The 23,369-nt window shown below is 40.4% G+C and overlaps 2 pseudogenes; both read right to left on the reverse strand.

Annotated features, from left to right (window-relative positions):
* The window catches only part of Gm14412, a 130,245-nt pseudogene extending 119,263 nt beyond the window's left edge, over window positions 1-10,982 (reverse strand).
* Window positions 1,159-14,564, reverse strand: Gm14418 (predicted gene 14418; annotated as a pseudogene).

Raw genomic sequence — 23,369 nt, forward strand, 5'->3', positions numbered from 1 at the left:
CCAATACAGGATTAGCATGCAATTGGGGAAGAATTTAACAGGAGTAGTATAAGAATCAATACACAATTGGGAATTAGCAGAAAAACAAATCAAATCCAAACACCAGGCCCTAAGTATTGCCTTTTTGTTATTATTCTGAATTTAATCATATGGTGAAACTAAGTTCGTTTCCAAGGATTAGGTATTGTGGAGATCCAACCTCACTTTACTCATATTTTCTTCTTAAAACATAATGACTGTCTCTAACAATGCTTTCTGCTTTTCATTGTGCCCCTCAAAACATAAGACCTGTACTTTACCACCAAAGAACAAATCCATATGATTGGTTAAACTATAACACCCATATTATATAACAGTTGACACTGTAAACTACATAAGCCCCTATCCCTAAATCCTGATTGGTGTGAAAATGAAGCTATAATTTGGAAGGAATGTTTCTGTCTGACCCTCCTTTTAAAAAAAAATAAGTTTATTTCTTTATTGTCTAATCTTTTTTTACAATCCATACCTTATACACCTTGTCTTATTCATGGTTTCTATTCCTGCACAAACATCATGACCAAGAAGCAAGTTGGGGAGGAAAGGGTTTATTCGGCTTACACTTTCATACTGCTTGCTGTTCATCACCAAGGAAGTCGGGACTGGATCTCAAGCAGGTCAAGAAGCAGGAACTGATGCAGAGGCCACGGAGGGATGTTTCTTTACTGGCTTGCTTCCCCTGGCTTGCTCAGACTGCTCTCTTGTAGAACCCAAGACTACCAGTGCAGAGAGATGGTCCCACCCACAAGGGGCCTTTCCCCTTGATCACAAATTGAGAAAATGTCTTAAAGCTGGATCTCATGGAGACATTTCACAACTGAAGCTCCTTTCTCTGTGATAACTTCAGCTTGTGTCAAGTTGACACAAAACTAGCCAGTACAATTGACACCTTGTCAACCTGACACACAAACACATCACTAGTAATCCTCAACCCTTAGTCTCTTATTCATCCCCAAGATATATACAACTTTGAAAGCCCCACAGACTTTACATATTAAAAGTTCAATCCTTTTAAAATATCCAATATCTTTTAAAATCCAAAGCCTTTTACAATTAAGTCTCTTAAGTATGGAATCCACTAAAATACTTTCATCCTTCAAGAGGGAAAAATATCAGGGCACAGTCACAATCAAAAGTAAAAATTAAACTCCAACTGTCCAAAGTCTCAGATCCAACTCACACGATCTTTTGGACAACTCCAAGGGCTTGGGTCACTTCTCCAACCCTGTCCTTTGTAGCACACAGCTTGTCCTCTAGGCTCCAGATGCCTGTACTTTACTGCTGCTGCTGTTCTTCGTGGTCATTCATGGACCTGTCAACTCCAAAACACTGCATGATCTCTTCAGTACTGGGCCATCAATTTCACCTGAGTCTGCACCTTCACCAGTGGCCTTCCATGGCCTCTCAAAGTGCTGGGCCTTAGCTGCTCTGCATTATCCCTTCATGACTTCAAAACCAGCACCACGTGGGAAAGTCTTACAAACTACCAAGTCCAGCCACAGCACAAGGTACCACCTTGATTATCTCTAGAACACTTCCTCTGTGCTCTCAGAAAACACTTCACAGATGATGCCACTTCAATGATGCTGGTTTCTTCTTAATCACTGCTAATTTCTTAGCTCAAGCTAACCATCATCAACAGTCCCAGTAATGCAAAGTTTTCACTCTACTAGTTCTGGTATCTTGTTAATCACAGCTGATTCTTCAGCCCCAGCTAACTAGAACCACAGAATCTTCACAAAGTAACAATGGCCCTGAAAAGAGGCTTTAATTTTCCTTCTGAAATTTCACAAGCCAGGCCTCCATCTTCTGCACGGCTCTCAACATTATCTTCCAAGCTCCTACACAACATCCCACAGAGTTCTTAACAAAGAATGGATCTTCTAGCCCAAAGTTCCAAAGTCCTTCCACCGTCCTCCCAAAACATGGTCAGTTTGTCACAAAAATACCCCACTTCTGATACCAATTTGTCTTAGTCAGGGTTTCTATTCCTGCATAAACATCATGACCAAGAAGCAGTTGGGGAGGAAAGGGTTTAATCCAGCTCACACTTTCCACATTGATATTTATCATCAAAGGATGTCAGGACTGTAACTCAAGCAAGACCATAAGAAACATGCCTTGTATCCCCTTGATCTCCTTTGTATGATTATTTTCATGATAATGAAGAATTTGAAATATTTAAAGGCTTCCCCATATTGAATGCATTCATGGGTTTCTCATTCATAATGATGAAGATTTGGGAAATCTGATAAGGTTTTACCATATTATATTCCTAAATTTCTTTGCAGTATGGATTGTTTCATTGTGAAGACTCTAGAAATATTCAAAAAGTTTCACCATATTAAATACACTCAGCCTTTTTCTACATTTTGTTTTCTTTTGTGTCTTTGAATATGACTGACAAGTGAAAGCAATACCGCATGGCTTGTAGACATAGGGTTTCTCACCTCTATGTCTTCTTTTATGTATTTGAAGATTTTAATGCACAAGGCTTTGTTCATATGTTCATTTCATAGGGTTTTTCTCAACTGTGTCTCCTTTTATTTTCTTAGAGACTACTGTGACTTATAAAATGTTTACCACATTGCCTATATTCATAGGGTTTCTATCTAGTGTGTATACTTTTGTGTTGGGAGATGACTCTTATGTACAATTGCTTTCCCTAATTAGTGTTATTCAGAGGATTTCTCTCCACCTCATTGTCTTTACAGATTTAAAGATGAGTGTGATGTAGAAGTGCTTTAAAACATTGCTGATATTCATAGGGTTTCTCTCCTGTATGTGTTTCTTTATATATTTGGAGGCCAATGCTTTGTGAAAAAGGTGTAAAAGCACCATTGCTAACATTCAAAAATCTCTCTCCTATATATACGTGTTCTTTCACGATTTTGTTGATGACTGCTTTTTGAAAAAGTTTAACCACATTCTTTAAAATCAAAACATTTCTCTCAACTATATGTGCTTTTATGTTTGTAAAGTCTATTGTTTTTCGAAAAAGCTTTACCACATTGGTTACATTTAAAAGGTTCCTCTCTGGTATGTGTTCATTTATGTACTTGGAGATCAATCCTTGCTGCAAAGGCTTTATAACATCAGATACCTTGATAGAGTTTCTCTCCTGTATGGTCTTTTCTCTTTAAATGTCACTCCTTCCTGCAAACGCTTTATCACGTTGGTTACATTCATAGGGTTTTTCAGCTGTGTGTGTTTTCGATTATGATATTCAAGACCACTGCTTCATTCAAAGGGTTTACCACCTTGGTTACATTCATATGGTGTCTCTCCTGTATGTGATCTTTTATGGCATTGGAGACCCCTGCTTCCTGCAAAGCTAGTTACATTCATAGAGTCTCTCTCCTGTATGTGTTTGCTTATGTATTCGGAGATTACTGCTTTGTGCAAAGGCTTTACCACATTGTTTACATTCATATGGTTTCTCTCCTGTATGTGTTCGATTATGGATTTGGAGAGTATAGCTTATTGCAAAGGCTTTACCACATTGTTTACATTCATAGGGTTTCTCTCCTGTATGTGTTCGCTTATGTTTTTGGAGGTCACAACTTTTTGCAAAGGCTTTTCCACATTGGTTACATTCATAGGGTTTCTCTCCTGTATGTGTTCGTTTATGTTTTTGGAGGTCACTACTGCTTGCAAAGGCTTTACCACATTGGTTACATTCATACCGTTTTTCTCCTGCATGTGTTCCCTTATGTATTTGGAGATTATTGCTCTGTGTAAAGGCTTTACCACATTGGTTACATTCATACCGTTTATCTCCTGCATGTGTTCGCTTATGTATTCGGAGATGACTGCTTTGTGCAAAGGCTTTACCACATTGGTTACATTCATAGGGTTTCTCTCCTGTATGTGTTCGTTTATGTTTTTGGAGGTCACTACTGCTTGCAAAGGCTTTACCACATTGGTTACATTCATAGGGTTTCTCTCCTGTATGTGTTCGCTTATGTACTCGAAGATGACTGATTCTTGCAAAGGCTTTACCATATTGGTTACAGTCATAGGGTTTCTCTCCTGTATGTGTTCGCTTATGTATTTGGGGGGCATTCCTTGTTCTAAAGTCCTTACCACATTGGTTACAGTCATGGTGTTTCCCTCCAGTATGTTTTATTTGATGCCTTTGTCTACCACTCTCATATGCAAAGGCTTTACCACATTGAATAAACTCAGGGGGTTGCTCTGCAGAACAACTTCTTTCATGCCTGCAAATAAAATTTGCACATGTGAAATTTTTCTTACATTGATTATACTGATGAGTCTTTTTATCTATATGAATTGTTTTAAATTTTGGTTTCATTGAACAGAGCAATCTAATGTTAACATAATATTATTTGTTTACATTCAAAGGAGTTCTACTAAATTATGGATTGTTTTACATCTTCGAGGATACATGAAATGGGAACAGTACTGATTATCTGGCTCACCTTTATAACATACTTTTTCTATAAAAGATTACTCACATATTTGAAAAAAACAGGAAGAAATCACAGTGTTTGCACAATGATTGCATTCACAAATTTTGTTATCATGAGAGTAATACTACATTTGGAATATGAACAAATGCAAAAGAAAAAAACATTTCTACTGCCTTAATTCTCATTACTATTTTCAGCAGTTTGAGTTGGTAAATGTCCGCAGTAATGTTCGGAAAAAAATTATTTATAAACTTATAGCACATTTAGAATGTCGCTCAAGGTATTTTATACTGCATATCCTCTAATTGTTCTGGAAAAGTGAAAGGTATGTGGCTTCTTTCAATACCCCAATGCTCACAAGGCTTCTATCCTTCCTAACCTTTGACATCCACATCAAAAGAGAATAACAAGTGAACATTCCACATTACATTCACAGCTGACTTTTTTTTCATCACAGAGATGTGGTACAGAGATTAAGGGTTTTCCACAAAACCATTCTTGAATCTTATGAACTGTTCATCTCACTAAATTTAGCAATGTTATTACAAATATATCATCAAGCTCAGATATACTATGGATTATTTGCTTATTACTAGATTTTAGACATATACTTGTCACCTAATCACTGTGTGTTCCTTTTGCAATACCTAAGCGATATGAGACTGAAGACACTCGCCCTTGTACAGCATGGCTCTACTAGGCTTGATTTAAACAGTAACATATCTGTTAAGCCATATTTCTCTGTCTTTGAAGTAATGGAATGTCTTGCAAACAATAATTACATACATGCCATAGACATATATGATTTTATGAAATTCAGTAAACATCCATAACTGAAATCAGTGCTTATTGTACCCTATTGGTTTTCTTTACTACTTGTAGCATACGTTAAACTTTCTTCATAGGCATTTTCTCATCAGCTTACAGAGGAAAATTACCTTCCATGACTTCTAGAAGTTTGGAAATGGTCTTCAATTGTATGTTCTTCCCAAATGTAACCTAAACCCAGTACCAGAGAAAGTATGTTACATTATTGGCAATTAAACAATATTTAAGTTACTAATACCATTGAACTTTAAAACCATGAGTGAATGATTCACCATATTCTTCCTCACTCTCAATTGAAATTACCAAAACAAATAACAATAACAAAGAAACAGTTGTGCATACATGTTATAAAGTAAATAAAAAATCACAATATTACCTATAGCTGTGAGATTCCTATAGGTCTCTAGCATCACACCTTTGTAGAGACTCTTCTGAGAAGGATGCAGCAAAGCCCACTCTTCCTGAGTGAAGTTCACATGCACGTCATCATAGGTGACTAAATCCTACAAGATCCCAAATGTGCGTACATTAAAAAAAAATGATACAGACAACAGTGTAAAGGTGTACTTCAAAATGAATATTTGCTGACTACCCTGCCCACCCACGTAGTATTTTTATCCAGTCTTTCACAGTTGGACAACAAAACTTAAGTAAATAAATGATCTCTGGGAACCTGATGCCTTAGTATTAAGATGTTGTGTTTGGAACCACGTAGAATGCTGGTAGACCTTCCCCTTTTTTGTCCCCTGAGATCAAATATGCAAGAATTACCTTCAAACTGCAGTTTCCTCTCACCTATCCATGTCACCTGTAGATAGAGAAGACCATTTCCATCTCCCTTTTTCTTCGTGCCACATGTCCCCTTCCCTTCTTAGCCCCCAAGTATGGACAGACACCCCCTTCTCAACCATAGCCAATTCTCCCGAAGACCAAGTAGTCTGTCTAAAGAACAAGCCCACTATCTCTTTTCCTAGACAGGATTCTCATAGTAGCCCACAGAACTGCCACACAATATCAGGGAAAGCTTCCTCTGCCCATTTCCATGTGACCAATTTTCAACTTTTCTTCAATAACTAAGGCAACTACACCAGGAACAATGTGAACTTGACTAATGTTACCTGTGCTAGTATGTGTATAGAAATAAAATAAAATCATATTTCCTGACTCCAATAAAAATAACTCAAAGTCACTGTTATAAATCTGACTCTACAGTTACTACTGATCTGTCTTCCAAACAGAGAGGACCCATGCTCCAGAGCTCTCTCTGTCATTGTAGATGATCAGAAAGTTGAGCTACTGTTCTATAGCTGTTCATGACCCTTTGTACTTTCAGGCCAAACCAGGCCCACAGGAGTCCATATACAAAACAATGCTGAATGGCAACTTAATGTTTGCTTCCTTCCATATGCATTATGTTCCAATCTGTCCTATCCACCCACCCAGCACCATCAACACCTGAGAAACTTCTGCATGTCAGAAGCTCCTTTTGTAGCAAGAATTGAAGTTCTGTGAATCATGCCATTTTGACAATAGGTAACAGAAAGGTAAAAGGAATCTAAGCAAATATTTCTGAAGGATGATCGTGATCAGCTCTTTACTACTAACTTCTAAACTATTTATAAAACTAGTCACACAAAACTGAATACAGAAGGGTCAGGAATTGTAGAAATCAAACCATTACTTTTCCAATGTTGTCTGTCCTATGGCACACCAAAGGCAATGCCTGTATATACACACTGCATAGTGACATTTAAGTTCCATACCTTCCCACTCCCAGGGCTACTGAGCCACCAGCACCCCTGTAAATCCACACTCAGGAAGAGTCAAAGGACAAGGGCATCTGCTATGATCACCACAAGGAACAACAGAACCAAACTCTGATCTACAGTCCATTTAGAACCAGCAGATCAGACGCAAATAGCTCTGCAGACTTGCTCCTCCTGTACTGTCAATGGACATTACTATAATAACCAGGGGATGGCTTGTGGTCTTCCTGGCAGCTTGTAACACATGCATCTGAGGAGAATCCTGTAAAGAACCTGCATGCTACCTTCCCCTAGTGTTCCTGATTGTTAGGCCTGCCCAGAGTCCCTCATTAGCATGGAAAACCCAGCTGAGCCTCAGGGCAACAGCAGCTCCTTTACTGTGGGATCTCAGAGCAAAGGATTTAGACAGCTAAAACCTTCTAAGCTCTGCTGTTTGACCCTACATGCAGACATTGCTGTAGTCTGGAAAATTTACATTTAAAAGAATGTTCTAGTCCTGCACACCAAGTAATTTCCATTTTAAAGGCCCAAGGTCCTTTCTTTATATATTCACTTATGCATGCAATACCAACTATAGCCATCTCTACTTCTTATGGGGAATTCCTGCAGCCAACCTGCAATCAAATTCATACATTAACAAAAATTGACAAGTGAAAGTGGCTATGAATTTTAAACCTAGAAGTAGTTAATGGGCGAGAAAAGGGGAAAAAAAGAAGAAATTAAAAAAAAAAGACCATCACTGCTCCTAGGTATATTGCACCTAGGTATATTATACACAAAGTGAGAACATAGCCAGACCCATTTGTACCTAGTAAAATTTAGAGTAGACATGACCTTGGACCTTGTGAAGAGAGCAAGGAGGGGAGAAGCAAGAGCCAGGTCAGGAGGATTAATGATAGATGAAAAGGCCAGTTCCCAAATGATTGGATTGCATAAGAAATGGCAGCTGGGAGATTGGCTATCCTACTCCTGGGTTAGATGGTGAGGTATGCCAGCAATATGCTGTAACAGGCAGGGACTGTGATCTCAATTGTCATTGCTCTAATCTGGGAAATGCCACAAGATGACCAGTATGGAATTTTACTGATTGTGTAAAATTGATTCCATGACTCCTCATGGTGAATGTCAACCACTGCCAAAGCAGAAAGGCCTCACCTACCTCATTCCTCCTCCTTTTCTGTGCTGCAAGTAGACCAGCTTCAAAGTTGTTCAGTGACCTCAATCTTATACCTGTTCCTCTTTATTTGTAATCCCCTAATTTGTAACCCTGTAACCCAGGGAGGTTAGACAACACTCATTCCCTGGTGTCTTTTGTCTCACTGATCAGTCAGAACCCAGCCTGAAAGCAGTTGTAGGACTGTTTTCCAAGCCCTGGGCAGCAGAGGCTGGAAGAGGAGTTCAAAGCAAGTTTTAACTACATGACATAAAGAAAGTAGGAGCTACAGGAGATGTTTCTCTAAACAGACAGATGTGAAATCTCTTTAAAAATAGGAATGAAATTCTTAATTTGGGGGAAATATTGGAGAATAGAAACACGTAAGACGTCAAATCACCTATGCATAATGAAAATGAAATTCAGAAAAGTAATACCAAAATTTAATATTTAAAAAGATCAATATAATTGAAAAAATATATTCCTGTACAGATTTGAAAAAGATTAGGCCCTTCCTGGTAGAAGAAATGGCATTAATAAGATAGCATTTGACCTTGCCCCTATGTGCTTTGTTAACTACTGAGACCTATAATGTGACACACACAGTTACAAGTAATGGCATGTGTTTTACATTTTTGAGCTCACTTAAATATGTCACCCAAGGATTGCACATGTTTATCTAATACAGATCCTGAAATGGGAATTCATTACTAACTGGTTCTAGCTAACCTGCCCAAATTGAACACCCACCAATCAGATTTTACTAAACTATATCCATAAATTAATACAATCTGTGAAGTTATCAAATTATTCTCACTGCCCTAATCAGGTCCTTCTCCATAACAGTGACCCCTGCAGCATACTCCCCTTTCCTTTGGTCTGTGACCTAGCTCTTGTCTGCACTGTTTTACCTGACAGTGTACACAGTAAGCTGTTCCTCTGGTTCTCATCCTGCCAAGTATATTTCTCCACACACAAGCCCCTGCCACAAAGGTTTTGTCCAGATGCAGGCTTATAATAAAGTTACTCAGAGGCCACAGCCTGGTCCAAAAGGAGAGACTAAGTCCACAAGGGACCTCACAGGTGGCCCCATCTGTCTGCCTGATGCTTACCATCCTGCCTCTGGGAAGACCTATTACACAGGCATCCTTTGCTAAGATGCTTGCTCACCCCACTTTGTTGGAGATGAAGTTGCACTTACCATGTCTGAAGTTCTAAGCTTGCCTGAGCTAACCTCACAGCACTCAGTAAAAATAATAAGAACCGATTCCACAGAAAATCTGAGAGCAGCTGAGTTACACAGAGAAACTTGCAGGCTTAGTACCTGGAATAGTCACCTCCTCTTCTGCCTGGCAACTCCATGTGGAGGTTTTGATTGGCCATTGAGTCTTGAGTGACATGAGGACCATGCTTAGGGTCAGAGTGTCTGTAGGGACACAGCACAATGGTTCGAGCCTGGGCCAATCCTTTTCCATATCTGCAGATTTCCAGTTCAGTAGCACTAGTGTGTCTCGCCAATAGCCTACCTGTCTGATCCTCTGCCAAGTCCTTGGGAGGGGCTAAGATTCCTGATCCCTGCTGCTCACCTGCCTGCCTCTCCACCTTTCTGGTCAGTGACCCTGGGTTCACTGCTTTGAAAGTTTGGAGCTTACCTGAGCCCCAAATCCAGCACTCAGGAGGCATTTCCCCTTCTTCCTCCTGGAATCAAGCTGGATAGCTTGCATACCTCATCAATCAGCTGACACTGGAGTTACCAAACTGTCCACAGGTGGTCAGTGCCAGAATATTAGCAACTAAAGAGGGATTTTAGGACACAAGATTTTGTTTTGTGGCTTCAGGCTGGGTTCAGGTAAATTGCAAGTACTTTCTACCTAATGGCTATGAGACAAGGCTCAGAGCAAAGCAGGACACATGTCACTGAGGAGCACTCAGTGCATTAATCAGAACAATTGTCCTCACTGGGTTGGTAAAACAAACATAACAACAAACCCACACCTATATAAGTAAAATATATCACTGTACTGATTTGAAAAAGATCAGGCCCTTCTTGGTAGAAGGAATGGCATTAATAAGATAGTGTTTGACCTTGCCCCTAAGTGCTTTGTTAACTACTGGTGTCTACAATGTGACACACACAGCTACAGATAATGTCACCTGTTTAATATTTGTGGGCTCACTTAAATATGTCACCCAAGGATTGCACATATCTCATAACACAGATCCTAAAATGGGAATTCATTACCCACTGGTTCAAGCTAGCCTGCCCAAATGAAAGACCCACGAATCTAGTTTTATATACATCCATGCATAATTAATACAATCAGTGAAATAACAAAATCATTCTCACTGCCCTAATCAGGCCCTTCTCCATAAGAGTGACCCCTGCAGCATACTCACCTTTCCTTTGGTCTGTGACCTAGCTCTTGTCAGCACTGTTTTACCTGACAGTGTACACAGTAAGCTGTTCCTCTGGTTCTCATCCTGCCAAGTGTATTTCCACACACAAGCCCCTGCCACAAAGGTTTTTTGCAGTACAGTCGTATAATAAAGTTACTCAGAGGCCACAGGCTGGTCCAAAAGGAGAGACTAGGTCCACAAAAGACCTCACAGGTGGCCCCATCTGTCTGGCTGATGCTTACCATCCTGGCTCTGGGAAGACCTATTACACAGGCATCCTTTGCTAAGATGCTAGCTCCTCCTCTTTGTGGGACATGACACTGCACTTACCATGTGTGAAGTTCTGAGCTTGCTTGAGCTAAATTCACAGTATCCAGCGAAGACACTAAGAACAGATCACACAGAAACACTGAGATCAGCTGAGTTACACAGAGAAACTTGCAGGCTTGGTACCCGGAAGTCACTGCCTCTTCTAACTGGCACGAACCATGTGGAGGTTCTGATTGGCTATTGAATCTTGAGTGACATGAGCAACACCCTTAGGGTTAGAGTTTGCTGAAGGGACACAATATAGTGTTTCCAGCCTGGGCCAATCCTTTTCCATATCTGCAGATTTCCAGTTCAGTAGCACCAATGTGTCTCCTCCAATGGCCTACCTGTCTGTTCTCCCGCCAAGCCCTTGGGAGGGGCTAAGACTCCTGATCCCTGCTGCTTACCTGCCTGCCTCTCCACCTTTCTGGTCAGTGACCCTGGGTTCACTGCTTTGGAGCTTGCCTGAGCTCCAATGACAGGACTCAGGAGGCAATTTCCCTTCTTCCTCCTGGAATCAAGCTGGATAGCTTGCATACCCCATTAATCAGCTGACACTGGAGTTACCAAACTGTCCACAGGTGGTCAGTGCCAGAATATTAGCAACTGAAGAGGGATTTTTGGACACAAACTTTGTTTTGTGGCTTCAGGCTGGGTTCAGGTAAATTGCAAGTACTTTCCACCTAATGGCTATGACACAAGGCTCAGAGCAAAGCAGGACACATGTCAGACACTGTGGAGCACTCTTGTTAATCAGCACATTGTCCTCAGTGGGTTGGTAAAACAAACATAACAACAACAAACCCACACCTATATTGGGAAAAATATATCACTGTACTGATTTGAAAAAGATCAGGCCTTTCTTGGTAGAAGGAATGGCATTAATAAGATAGTGTTTGACCTTGTTCCTATATGCTTTGTTAACTACTGAGATCTATAATGTGACACACACAGCTACAGCTAATGGCATGTGTTTTCCATTTCTGATACATTCTATCTATATAGTACAGATCCTAAAAGAGAAATTCATTATCACTGGCTCAAGCTAACCTGCACAAACTAAGCACCCACCAATCTAGTTTTATTTAATCACATGCATTATTTAATACATGCTGTTAAATTACAAAATTATTAACCCTGCCTGACTCTTATCCTTCTCTAGAATGGTGACACCTGGAGCAGATTCTCTCATGGTTTTATCTATGATCAAGCTATCTCCCGCCCTGTTTCACATGACAGAGATAACAGTAAACCATTGCTCCCGTTCTTATCTAAAGGTGGAAGAAATGGAGGGTTCATTATATGACTCAAATGAGCAATTATAAAACACTTTTTTGCTACATTCTTTAACTCAAGAATTTAGGAATTTATATCAAGAGGATATATATTTTATATTTATATAAATATTATATATTTATATCAAGGCCATTGTCCTGGGGAGCAGCAGACCAGGATCAGGGCTACCTGAGTCAAAATAGCTTGTCTTAGAAACATCTCTATATGGGGAAGAAGAGACAGCTCTCCCCGAACTAACATCTCATCCTTGAAAAAATCTCTCTATATACAACTAAAATATTAATTAGGAAAAATTTCTTAATGACAGCATGGATTCAGCTGTGGCTAATGCTCAAAGACCAGGCAGGCAAAAACAGGTTTTGGATTCCACACATGCTCTCACCCATAAGTTTCTTTCCTGTTCAGTCCCCTGATTATTTTGAACAATTTTAATATGGACTGGAGATTACAAGTCCTACTTAAGACTGCTAGGAGATTTACACAGCAAAGACCCCCAGAATCACTTATTAAGTGCCTCAGAGCCCTGAAATAACAAGCCATTTCTCAGAGATGGGTTCCTGAGTTGGAGGTCGCAGGAGATGAGAAAAACAGCAAAAGTAGAAGGTAGAATTTACAACAGCTGCAGTGGGGAGAGCTTACACAAGCTATGTCTTATGCCAAGTAAACTTTTTAAGAGTAGCATCAGCCGGGCGTGGTGGCGCACGCCTTTAACCCCAGCACTTGGGAGGCAGAGGCAGGCGGATTTCTGAGATCGAGGCCAGCCTGGTCGACAGAGTGAGTTCCAGGACAGCCAGGGCAACACAGAGAAACCCTGTCTCAAAAAAAAAAAGTAGAGTAGCAGCTTGTATCCTACTTACAGGGATAAGTGGAAAGAAATGGAGACCTCTATGAAGTTTGCAGAAGCTAGAATACACTGGGACAAATTCAGGAGAAGTCTAATAAAACAACCCTGCACAAGGGAACTCAAGTATCTAAACAAAACATTACTGACCAAGCCCCCAGTGCACTTGGGGACCCTACTCAGTGCAGGGTGGCACAGAATTACTGCATGGCCCAGCAGAGGGGGAGGTGGAGTTGACTGGCACTGCAGAAGTGGGTTTGCAACTTCCCCTCCCTGCCTGCATTCCTTTGTATTTGCTGGAACCCTAGCACCAAGGCTGGCAAGAGATCTCTGTGGAAAACCTTTGGTACCCAAGTCCACAAGCTACTAGGGCTACTGAGCTTCCCACATCCCCATTAATCCACACTCAGGAAGGGGCAAAGGACAAGGGCCTCTGCTATGATCACCACATGGACCAACAGAACCACAGTCCTTGGAACCAGCAGATCTGACTCAGATAACTCAGTAAACTTGCTCCTCCTGGCCTGGCAAAGGAGACAATTACAATCACCATGACATGGCTTTTGGCCTTCTTCATAGTTTGCAACAGATGGCTCTGAAGAGACTCCCATAAAGAACCCCAAGCTACCTTCCACTAGGGTTCCTGATAGAGAGGCATGGACAGAGTCCCTCATTAGCCTGGAAAAAACAGCTGGGACTCAGACAACAGCAGCTCCTCCACTGTAAGATCACAGAGCAAATGATTCAGGCAGCTGAAGCTTTCCTGGCTCAGCAATTCCGCCACAGTTGCAGACAGAGCTCTAGTCTGGGAAATTTGCATTCACTACAATTTTCCAGACTCCACTTATTTTCCTTTTTAAAGGCACAGAGCCTTTCTTTGCAATTAAAGAACATTATTAAATTATACAGGCAATGTCCAGTGCAGCCATCTCTGCTTCCTACTTGGGAAGCCCTGCAGCCAAACTGCAATCAAATTCACACAGTAACAAAAATTAAAAAGAAAACCTCCCGCCAGAAGGCCATCCTGTGCTCCAGCCCCGGACCTGACCAAGGATGCTCGCTCGCGTGGGAACCATTCAGTGGCCCCTATCCCCCAACTTCTCCTCCCTTTGGCCCCGAAGCCAGTGCCACCCCGGGGACCCCATTCTGTCCTAAGCTCTTCCAGGGTATCCAGCGTGGGATGCTGGAGACTGGGAACCTGGTGCCTAGAGCTGCCCTTGTCCACCACCCACCGAGTTGGGTCCCTGCCTTCACATGGCCAGACAGCCAACCGGGGCCATGTGGAGAGCATCCTGCAGTCCTCCCGCTCTTGCCTGCCCAGGGCAATGGAACTCTGGCCAGAAGCGAGTTCTCTCCCACTCCCCTCTTTTCGCCACACCGAGGGCACCTTAGGAGATGACCTGGCACTTACCATGTTTGGAGTTCTGAGCTTGACTAACCTCCTCTCACAACTCCCAGTAGAGTCATGCAGAACACATCACACCGAAACTCCCATGACTGCTGAGTTACAAAAGGAGCTTGCAAGCTTGACCTGGAAGAGCCGCCTCCTCTTCTGACTGGCAGGTCCATGTGGAGGTTCTGATTGGCTATTGAGTCTTGAGTGACATGAGCACCACCCTTAGGGTTAGAGTATGTTAAAGAGACAGGGCATAGAGGTTCCAGCTTTGGCCAAAAGTTTTCCAGATCTGTAGATTTGAAGTTCATTAGCACAAGAACCTCTCGTCCAATTGCTTACCGGTCTGTCCTCCCATCAAGCCCCTGGGAGAACATAAGACTTCACATCCCTGCTATTCAACTGCCTGCTTCTACCCCCTTGTGGGCAGTAACTCTATGCTTCCCTGCTTTACAAATTTGGAGCTTGCTTAAGCTCCAATCACAGCACTCAGAAGATATTTCCACTTCTTCCTCCTGGATTCAAGTTGGATGGCTCTCACAGTCAATAAATCAGATTACAATGGAGTTAAATCTGTCCCAAATGTGGAAATGTGCCCAGAATATTAACAATTAAGAAAGATTTTAGAAAGCAATATTTGTTTGGTGCCTTTACGCTGGGTTCAGCTACACTGCAAGGACTGTTCACCTGGTGTTTCTGAGACAAGCCTCAGAGCAAAGCAGGAAACAACAACCACAAACCCACAGCTGTGCTATCAAAGATTCTCCTGATGAACAGAACTGATAGAATGAATCTCTATTATATAGTTAATGCATTTATTAGAATGACTCACAGGATGCCATTCAACCAGTCCAAAAATGGCTGTCTACACATTTAAAATTTCCAATAGTAGTTCAGTTCATGTGGCTTGACGTCTCAACTAGTCTTCATTATATACCTTAATTTTCAAAATTATGCACTACTGCCAAAAATAAAACAAAAAAACAAACAAACACACACAATAATAACAACAACAACAACAAAAAGTTGTTAGAAAGAGGTAGGGCATTAAGGCAAAGAGATAGAGCTACCATCTTCAATGTCCTTTATATATGTAGGCTGACACCATAAGCTGTTGCCTAGATCCAAGGTGGATCTTATCACCCCAAAAGACCCAGATTAAAAATACTTTTCCCAGATTGAAAACTACAATTAAGAAAAATCCCTCACAGTACCCAACTCTTTCTGTTTCAGCTAATTCCAGATGTGTTCAATTTGACTGACAAGAATACCTAGCACAGCAGACAAGACAGAACAGCTTCAAAAGATTTTTCCAGTGATGGGTAAGGAGAGCACAGGAGCCATTTCCAAAGCAACGCCTTTCTTCAAGTGTGGGAACATTGAGATTTTACTCAGGGAATCTAGACACATTTACACATAGATTTGCCTACTCCTATGAATGTTAAGTTAAATTCTTTTCTGAAGATGATCAAATGTAAAAGCTGAGATATTGAAGGGCATTCTTACCTCATAGTCATCCAGAATCATCCATAAATTATAAAAAATATAATCCATAATTATGTTGGACATAAATTATCCATAAATTATGTTGGACATAAATGCATCTGGAATGTTCCTCTTGTATTACAAGGTCTTAGCTGTAAATCAAGGGAAAGGTGAGAACTCATTTTGAACTCTACCAAAGTGGGAGCTTGCAATATGGGTGTGGTCAGAAGAGATTAAAGCCTGAAAATGCACCCAAGTGTCACACCTCTTCCAAAAAGGCAGACCTGTGTTCCTTCCCAAACAGTTCCACAAACTAGGAAGTCTATGGGAGCCATATTAATTTAACCTATGAGTCTATGGGAGCCATGTTAATTTAACTACCATCTGTCTCCTCAAACGTAAAAACACCTGTTTATCTAACATCACTGTACCATATCCTAAAGAGAGCCTATTATGCTTTCAACACACAATGTCACAAAGGAAGCCTTACCAGAAAGAATCAGAGCATTATAAACAATAAACAGAACAAACAAGACCAAAATTCAACAGGGAATCCATCAAAACTTACAGTTTCTTGTTCAGCAACTTGAGATTATGATGAAATTGCCTTAGCCACAAGGTCTTAGGAATTCCCACTCTTCTAGCTCTGTCACCTGAAGCACACACAGCTTTGTTTCCTCAAAGTCACTATCTTCTTTCAGCTTTCCTCAAAGCTGGAGTTTGTATCTCAAATCTATAATGTATAGCACTCTCTCTTATTTTATTGAAAGTAGGTTAGTGGGCTAAGGGATCATTCAGTTGTTGTTAAGAGCACTGCCCAAACCCATTTCACTTCCTAGCACTCAAATGGGAGTTCACTCATCTGTAGCTACACTTCTATGAAAATACTTTAGTATAAGCTGGTACCTGTCATTGACTTGGATGGTTACATAAGTGATACATTTGCTCTAAGTCCTGACATCTAGATGTAAGATTAATGATATCAAAGTATACATCTGTTGCCAAGGACCAAGCCTGGGCTTGGAGACTGGTAAAGAGAGAAGGGGTGTCTGGGAGCATGAAAACAAAGGACTGGTAGTCAAGTCCTGTGTCCAAGCTGTCAGTCTATGCTCTGCAGGAGACAGCTTCCCATCCTCCTTTCGCTGTGTTCTGCTTTCTTTCTGATCTGCTTGCTCTGCAGGTCTCCAGACAGCTCTCTGTCTATGTTCTGCTGGAGACTCTTTACCAAGCAGCTATCTCCTGCTATTCTAAAAAATTCACTCAATAGTTCATCTCCTGCATACCATAACCAGAATCTATTATTATATCTCTCAAACCAGCCATTTACTCCAGTTTTCCTTTTGATTGTCTTAAGAAATAGATCCTGTATCCACAGGAACTTAATTCTTATGAGACAGGAAGCATACATTTTCTTTTAACCTTACAAAAGCAGATATTTGCCTGCCTCTGTGAAGCATAAAGGCTAAGCTCAAACTGGCTGGGTGGGACCCAGGCCTGAAATTACCATTTCTAACACACATGAGACTAAATTTGCTCTTTCCCAGGCTGATCCTGAAATCAGTAAACTGTCAGCCTTTCTAAGCATCATCATCATCAACAACAACGAAAACATTAGCTGGGTGAGATCTTGTTATCACCACTTTCCAAATCTCTTTATCTCCTTCCTTAGTATCTTTCTGAGAAGTTGGCTTTCATTCCTTTAGATTCTTGACGTCCCTCATAATTTATATACATTATTATTTATTGAGAAATAATATATTTTTAATCGATGTTTTAGGGGTCTGTTCCACAGTCTTAAGGGCTGTCTTGAAAGTCCCAGCATTTACCATTTGGCTGAGACATGAGCCACACCTTTGCTTTTGGACTTGTGCTGTTTCTGATCATCATGTACTCATTAATGTTAACAGGGAGAACATTCCTTAAAGGAGGATTGTAAAATATGTACATTATTCTGTAAACAAGCCTTAAGCTCATGGTAGTCATTAGCACTTTCAGAGGCCCACATCCACTGGTCCTGTGAGAGGGGCAGAAACCATGCCATTCTGTAGTAACCAAGTTTTTATATGGTTTCCAGGGCAGAATAGAGCATCAGCAACTAGGCGAAATATGATTGGTGGAACAGTGCACCCTTTAAACTGGTCTTTAGGTAATGAGGTGACAAGGAACTTCCCTTGTCTGAAAGGGGGCAATGGTCCATCCTGTGGAATGTGTTCCCACCCACAGGTTGTCCTGCCCTGTGGTCTGAGAAATGTTAATTACCCTCTCCCTTATGGAGGGGCAAGTGTTTCATGACCTTCGCAAAGTTCCTGAGTTAACCTTTTCAAGAGACCTTATTGCGAAGCTGTGGATAAAGTAAGACTCTGGCAAGCATCACCTTACAGGGAAACCCCTGAGTGAACAATGCAGAGCAGGAAATCAATGCTAAAAGCAAGAGGAATTTATTGTTTGAATGTTTTGGGATTATACTACACCTGAAGGAGAGGTGGTGACCTCGTGCAGTCCATTCATTAATTTTTTAATACAGTTTTCAGAGTAGCAGCAAGTAGACACAATATGACTAGTGGAAGAGTGTACCCTTTAAAGAGTTTGGTCTTTATGGGCTGAGGTAGCAAGGGCTTTTCTTGGCTGCGGGGGCAGGGGGAGTTTAGAGGAGGAGAGGTGGTGGGGGTATGTGACCTGTCTCTTCACCTTGAGGAGTGTGTCTATGTGCTCTGGGTTTCCCTTGTCTGCATGTGGTCAGCAGTAGGTCCCCCCTATGGTCTGCAGAATTTAATTAAATTAGCTTCTCCCTTCTGGAGCACAGGGGTGCCTACATGTTCTATGACCATTGTCTTTCAGGAGGGGAGGGGTCTGGTGGAATTTCCCAAAGTTGCTGAGCTCACCTTTTCAGTAGCATGCAATGCATTGCTTCAGTCCAGGCACTCAGAGCTCAGAGGAGATCCCTGAGATTTTGGATAGCCATTATTACATATCAACACACACACACACACACACACACACTCACACACACTCACAGGAAAAGAAAAACAAAATTAATAACATGATAAAAAGAGCATTGGGGAATTGGGACAGTACTATAACCCTTAAAGTTATTTAAGATGTTTGGATCCAATGCCATACAATCATTTTCAAAAATGAATATAGCCAAACATAATAGCATGTGCTATCAATTCCAGCAGTTTGGAGGCAAATTCACATCCATGAATTTGAGGACACAATGTTCTACATAGTCACGTCCATATTTTTAAAAAATAGTTATGGTTGCACTGTCAAGAACAAAGGAGCAATGACCTAAATGATGTGAAGTAAAAAGTTATTTTATTTCCAGGCCAATCCTGCAGTCTCCTCTGAATTAGGAAAGAATAGCAGCCCTGAGTAAAAACACAGGAAATTTTCTATTTAAACTCAAGGCCAAGGTTCATAGTAGGTGATTACAAAACTAGAATTGCTTTGCAGTCAGTAATTTAGTGAAAAACCTGGCAGCTCTAAAACCATACCACGAACACTGGAAACAATTTACACCATGTAAATCTTAAGATTATTGGGGAAAAACAAGTCAAAATGAAAAGTTGTCCTTTAACATAGAACATGAGTAGAGAAAATACCGTACTAAACAATATAGAAATTACTGTATTTTTTTCTTTAGGATTAATTTGGAACAGGAAAAAGAATAGTCTTTAAGTGGCCCTTAAAATATAGTTTAGATTGTTTAATCATCCTTTTTTTTTTGAGACAGGTTCTCATTTATAATGCAGCTGACCTTTACTCACTAAATAAACTACAATTTACAACACTTATTGGATCTGTAATAAGGAGTAGTGTTTATTTAATCCTGTGTTTTGGGCCACCATTACTTAAATGAGAGTCTTCAATACAAGGTGGACCTGATTCATGATTTGGTATTGGTTGGGTTAGAAGTAAAGGAGAATGTTCATAAAGGGGTTGCTTCTTCAGAGAAGTCTATAATTGTCAATCTTGGGATCATGCCTAACTTCAAAGACACAGGACAGATTATAACTGCTCTAGAGATAAAGTTTGAACAGTATTCCATCCTGGTTCCTATAGTTGGAAGGGGGCATTTTCTGGGTTCTGACCTTCCACACAACATATGTGTATATTTACTTTTCTATTGTTATTATAAAACACACCATGGACAAATTATAATTGAAGGCATAAAATCGGGTTTACAGTTCCAAAGTGTTAGAGTCAATCATAGCAGCATAAACACAGCATCAGGCAGAGATGAGAATTCATATTTTGATCCACAGGCAAGAGGTAGCTAGCAATATGGGCATGGTCAGAAGATGTTAAAACCTGAAAATGTACCCATGTGACAGACCTCTTGCAAAAGGGCCACATGTATGCTCTCTGTCCCAAAGAACTCCACAAACTAAAAGTAAGTTTTCAAACATATGAGTCTATGGGAACCACTCTCATTTAACTACTACAAGTTTTTTTCAGAAGTAAAAACTATTTTTATCTGACCACACAGTACCATATCCTTAAGAGAGACATTATGTTTCCAACATACAGTGTTATAATAGAAACACACCTTACCAGAAAAAAGTCAGAGGATAGGAAAGAATGAACAGACCAAACAAGACCAAAATTCTGCAGGGAAAACACCAAAACTTATAGCTTCTTGTTCAGCAATTTAAGATTATGATAAAATTGCCCTGACTCTAAGGTCTTAGGTATTCCCACTCCTCTAGCTGTGTCACCTCCTGCATACATAGCTTCCTTTCTAAAAAATATAAATAAAAAAGATTTATTTATTACTTATATGTAAGTACACTGTAGCTGTCTTCAGACACACCAGGAGAGGATGTAGGATGTCATTATAGAAGGTTCTAAGCTACCATGTGGTTGTTGAGATTTGAACTCAAGATCTTCAAAAGAAGAGTCAGTGTTCTTAACTGCTGAGCCATCTCTCCAGCCCCTACATAGCTTCTTTCCTACAAACACCACTATCTTCTTTCTGCAGCTGTCCTCAAAACTGGTCCTTGTATTGAATCTTTTGTGTATAGTATTCTCGTTTATTCTATTGAAAGTGGGTTAGTGGACTGCTCAGATCATTCAGTTCTTTTTTTTTTTTGTCATTTTGAAAATTTTTATTTAATTATTTTATGTAAATGAGTACACGATAGTGGTCTTTGGACACAGGAAAAGAGAGCATTGGATCCCATTACAGATGGTTGGGAGCCACCATGTGGTTGCTGGGAATTGAATTCAGGATGTCTGTAAGATCAGCTAATGCTCTTAAGCACTGGGCCATCTCACGAGCCCAAAAATGCCATTTTAACATTTAAAATCTATATTAAAAAAAAGAAACAGATTCATTAGGTCATTATCTAGGCTCATGTACCTCAAATTCCTGCTTGTTAATTTTCTGTATTTTTCTTGAGCATTGGTCATAGTACACAATAATTAGCATTTCAATCTGATGCATGCTTATCATAGAAACACCAGCTTTCTGACAGTATGAAGTCACTGGGAAACTGGGTAATGACTAAGCAAAAATGTTAAATAAAGTAATGCTCACACCTACATTAAGAACTATTTGTTGTCAGACATTATCAAATGGATATACAGAAATTACTCATAGTGAAGAAAACGAAGTCTTCTGTGTAACAACATAACATATAAAACTGAGAGACAGTCCCTAAAAACAGAAAAGCTAAACATATCCATGTAATATTAGAACTCATTTAGGCACAATTGTTTCAACAAAGAGAAAAAAACTAGAAATAGAATCATTGTCATATGGCAACAAAGAACAAAAAATTAGGACGGTGCCTCCATAAGAGACAGAGAACAGCACTTGCCGTTGACACCAAAAATTGAAGGTAAAATAGCCAACCTCTCCAATATGTTCAACAGTCAATCCATGGTGAAAGACTTTTTTTTTCTTCCAATTTTTTTATTAGGTATTTACTTTATTTACATTTCAAAGGCAATCCTGGAAGTTCCCTATACATTGCCTCCTCCATGCTCCCCTACCCACCAACTCCCATGTCTTGGCCCTGGTGTTTCCCCTGTATTGGGGCATATAAAGTTTGCAAGACCAAAGGGCCTCTCTTCCCAATGATGGCCGAATAGGCAATCTTCTGCTACATGTGCAGCTAGAGATACTAGCTCAGGGGTATTGGTTAGTTCATATTGTTGTTCCACCTATAGAGTTGCAGACCCCTTCAGCTCCTTGGGTACTTTCACTAGCTCCCCACTGGGGGCCCTGTGTTCCATCCAATAGTTGACTGTGAGCATCCACTTCTGTGTTTGCCTGGCACTGGCATAGACTCACAAGAGACAGCTATATCAGAGTCCTTTCAGCAAATTCTTACTGGCATATGCAATAGTGTCTGTGTTTGGAGGCTGATTATGGGATGGACCTCAGTGTGGGGCAGTCTCTAGATGGTCCATCCTTTTGTCTCAGCTCCAAACTTTGTCTCTGTAACTCCTTCCATGGGTGTTTTGTTCCCAATTCTAAGAAGGGGTGAAGTGTCCACACTTTGGTCTTCCTTCTTCTTGAGTTTCATGTGTTTTGCAAATTGTATCTTAGGTATTCTAAGTTTCTGGGCTACTATCTACTTATCCCTGAACGCATATCATATGAGTTCTCTTGTCATTGGGTCAACTCACTCAGGATGATATTCTCCAGATCCATCCATTTGCCTAGGAATTTAATAAATTCATAGCTTTTAATAGCTGAATAGTACTCCATTGTGTAAATGTACCACATTTTTTGTATACATTCCTCTGTTGAGGGACATCTGGGTTCTCTCCAGCTTCTGGCTATTATAAATAAGGCTGCTAGGAACATAGAGGAGCATGTGTTCTTATTACCAGTTGGAATATCTGGGTATATGCCCAGGAGACATATTACTGGATCCTCCAGTAGTACTATGTCCAATTTTCTGAGGAACCATCAGACTGATTTCCAGAGTGGTTGTACAAGCTTGCAATCCCACCAACAATGAAGGAGTGTCCCTCTTTCTCCACATCCTCACCAGCATCTGCTGTTACCTGAATTTTTGATCTTATTCATACTGACTGGTGTGAGATGGAATCTCAGGGTTGTTTTGATTTGAATTTCCCTGATGATTAAGGATACTGAACATTTTTTCAGGTGCTTCTCAACCATTTGGTATTCCTCAGTTGAGAATTCTTTGTTTAGCTCTGAGCTCCATTTTTTTAATGGGGTTATTTGATTTTCTGAAGTCCACATTCTTGAGTTCTTTATATATATTAGATATTAGTCCCCTATCTGATTTAGGATTGGTAAAGATTCTTTCCCAATCTGTTGGTGGCCTTTTTGTCTTATTGACAGTGTCTTTTGCCTTACAGAAGTTTTGCAATTTTATGAGGTCCCATTTGCCAATTCTCAACCTTACAGCACAAGCCATGGCTGTTCTATTCAGGAACTTTTCTC

This window comes from Mus musculus, chromosome 2, assembly GCF_000001635.26.
Source record: "Mus musculus strain C57BL/6J chromosome 2, GRCm38.p6 C57BL/6J".
In the NCBI taxonomy this organism is placed as follows: domain Eukaryota; kingdom Metazoa; phylum Chordata; class Mammalia; order Rodentia; family Muridae; genus Mus; species Mus musculus.